This window comes from Marmota monax, unplaced genomic scaffold (genome assembly GCF_021218885.2).
Source record: "Marmota monax isolate L192 unplaced genomic scaffold, Marmota_monax_Labrador192_F-V1.1 WCK01_AAM20220418_F8-fsc00015, whole genome shotgun sequence".
In the NCBI taxonomy this organism is placed as follows: domain Eukaryota; kingdom Metazoa; phylum Chordata; class Mammalia; order Rodentia; family Sciuridae; genus Marmota; species Marmota monax.
This window is the reverse complement of record NW_026692194.1, coordinates 8,559,735-8,563,110: the sequence shown is the minus strand read 5'-3', so window position 1 is coordinate 8,563,110 and position 3,376 is coordinate 8,559,735. Positions and strand designations below refer to the sequence as shown.

At 28.8% G+C, this 3,376-nt stretch overlaps 1 non-coding gene across 1 annotated transcript; it reads right to left on the bottom strand.

Moving 5' to 3' along the window:
- Window positions 1–840: 840 nt before the first annotated feature.
- Trnaa-ugc (transfer RNA alanine (anticodon UGC)) lies at window positions 841–914 on the bottom strand. The gene has a single exon. It is a non-coding gene; the product is annotated as a tRNA-Ala (tRNA).
- Between the last annotated feature and the right edge of the window lie 2,462 nt (window positions 915–3,376).

Genomic DNA, 3,376 nt, shown 5'->3' with positions numbered 1-3,376 from the left:
ATTTACTTTACTTATATTTAATATAAGAGTTAATGCAACTTGTTTTTAAACTTAATATCCTTTTCTTCTATAAATTTATCTTCTTTTTAATTTTGTTCCCTTTTTAGTCTAGTTTTGATCATTGAATTTTTGCTTTTATGTTTTATTTGTGGTTTTTTTAAAACTATTTCATTTATTCCTTTTATTAAGTTGTCTGTTTTTGTTTTTTTTAAGTAGATACACTAGAAATTAGAACATATATTCTTGACTCAAAACAACTAACAAAAGATGGAAATTTCACCTTTTTTGCTTTTTTGATTTTTTTTAAATACAGGACAGCGGAATGCATTACAATTCTTATTACACATATAGAGTACAGTTTTTCATATCTTTGTATATAGAATATGTTCACGCCAATTCATGCCTTTATACATGTAATTTTTTTTGCGCATTACAATTCTTATTACACATATAAACCACAATTTTTCATACCTCTGTTGGTATATAAAGTATGTTCACCTTTTTCCAAGGGCCTTCAAGTTTTCTAATGGCCTTGGAACACCTTAACTCCATTTATCAGTCTCTTATAAGTTACTGTTATATTTTAATTCTGTGTATTTGTGTATGTGTGTGGGTAAAAGCACAAAATACATTATTCATTTTACTTTTTACAGTCAGTGTTTATTTAGATTTACCCCACAATTATTTTTTCTTCTTTCTTCATTGATTAGATTATTTTGAAGAATACTCTAGTTTTTTTTACTGAGTTATTGTTATTAATGAAATCTTTTACTTCCTTTGTGAAAATATCTTTATTTTAGAAGAATATTTTCTTTCTTTCTTTCCTTTTTTTTTTCCTCTTTGTGGTGCTGGGGATTGAACCCAGGACCTCGTGCATGCAAGGCAAGCACTCTACCAACTGAGCTATATCCCCAGCCTGGATATTTCCATTATTATAAAATTAAACTATTTTGTCCTCAGCCCTTTGAAAATATTATTTCAATGTTTTCTAGCTCTCATTATTTCTGTGGAGTTATCTATCATGAGCTAAGCATGGCTTCTTTGAAAGTAATTTTTCTTTGCTCAAAGTCTCTTAATTCCTTTTTTGTCCTTGGCCTTCAGTTATTTTACTGTGATAGACATAAGATTCTCTTTACCTGTTTTACTTGGGACTCATAGGTATTCATTGGTAATTCACATTTTTATCTCAGGCATTGCATCTACTAATTTTACAGTTTTCTCTAATATCTTTTCTACTCTTCATCTAGATATGTTTCAACACATGTGTTAGATTTTCTCATTTGTCAGGTCTTGTGTAGTTTTGTTCAGTTTGTTTCACTTTGTTGTATTTAAGATAGTTTTCATCTGACATCATTATTAACTTATTTGCTAACATTTTTTCAACTGCATCTAAATGCTATTAAATCTGCACATTAATTTCTTAATTGTAATTATATTGTTCAATTCTAGAATTGACATAAATTTTTTAGGTACATTTATTTATAGCTTCAGTTCTTTGCCATTCTTTGATTCAATTCCAGTTGACTGGGTCAGATAGTAGCAAAGGCACTGTAGTAAAGGAGGCCCTCAGTATTCCTTCTCCTATGTTTTGATCTCAGTTCTCAATGTCTTACCAGCTCTCCAGTGTCTCCAAGCAAATATGTTTTAAAATCTTTCTACAATTTTCAGTTGTTTTTTCTTTTTTTTTAGCTGGCTGGTTGATTTAAACTACCTATTTGTCATTACCAGAATTAAAAATCCAGAGTTGAATAGTTTTTAAATGCTTTTTCATATTATTCATTTAATAAATTCTCTTTCTTAGATCAATCCAATATTATATGTATTTTATTAAAATATCAAGTAACTGTTCAATAAAGACACACATAACATTTTATTGCTATTTTTAAAATGCCTTTCAGGGCTTCAATTATAATCTCTTTCACAAATCAAGTGTGAACACTGTTATCTTTTTCCTTAATCAAACTTACAAAATTATGATATGTTGATAATTTAGATATACATGTGTGTATTTTTAAAGAAATAACAATTGGTATCACTGAGAAATTATGCTTTTAATTTGTTGTTGTTTGCACTCTCTATTTTTGGTATTAGGCACGTGCCAACTTCAAAAAAGAGCTGAAAAATGCTTTCTTTTCTTCTTCCTGGAAGATGTGTAGAATTTGTGCTAATTCTTCATTGAAGGTTTGGTAGACTCCTCTAGTGGAATCATCTGGGTCTGGGATTCCATTATGGAAGTTATGATACAAATTTAATCATAGTTATAAGAGCATTCAAATTATCTATTTCATGTTCTGTGAGTTGAAGAGTTTATATATTTTTTGAGAAATTGGTCCAGTTCCTGTACATTGTCAAATTTACCTATGTAAAGTTGCTTATGTTTTTCCTTTATTATCCTTTAAAAGTCTGTGTGTCTGTTACGATGTTTTGTTTATTCTATTTTTTCTTTCTATTTTTTTTAATACTGTGAATTGAACCCAGGGGTGCTTCACTACTAAGCAATATCCCAAGCCTTTGTATTTTATTTTATTTTTTTATTTTAAGACAGGATCTTGCTAAGCTGCCCAAGTTGGCCTTGAATTTGCGATTCTCCTACCTCCGACTCCTGGGTTTCTGAGTTTAGGGGCATGCACCATCATAATGTTTTGTTTTTTTATTCTTGTTATTAATGATGTGCATCTTTGTTTTCCTTTCTTTATCAATTCTGCTGAAGAATTGTCAATTTCATTGCTTCTTTCCAATAACAAGATTTTTATTTCACTGATTTGCTTATAGTTTTAATATTTTTAGTTTACTTTATCTTTGATCTTGCCTTTAGTATTTTCTTCCTTTTGCTTGCTTTTGGTTTATTTTGTCTTTCCTTTACAACATTCTTAAGATTATCAATAATCTAAGTTTTTGTCTTTATGTCATTTAATGTCACACATTTTCCTCTCAGAACTACTTCATTGTTTCTCACAAATTTTAATGTGTTATGTTTTCATTTTCATGTAGTTAAATGTATTTCTAGAACACATCTTGGGACTTTATGAATAATTTTGAAGTGCATTGTGTAGTTTCTAAGTAGTATAGTGTCGGTGATTTTTCAATTACAATCCTGTTACTATATTGAGTATAAACATTTTTAGACAACATGTAATTTGGCCATGACTTTCATCCACCCTGTCAATTACAGTCTTTTAGTCTATATATTTAGACATTTCATATTTAATGTAATGATATTTTAGGCTTAAGTCTGCCTCTTTTTTGCTTTCTGTTTGTTACCTGTGCTTTTCTTTCATTTATTTTTCTTATATTTTTGTGGGTTAACTTCATATTTTTATAGTTAAGTTTTCATTTGTATATAATGGTTTTGAGTTTGTACCTATTTATAGTTTAG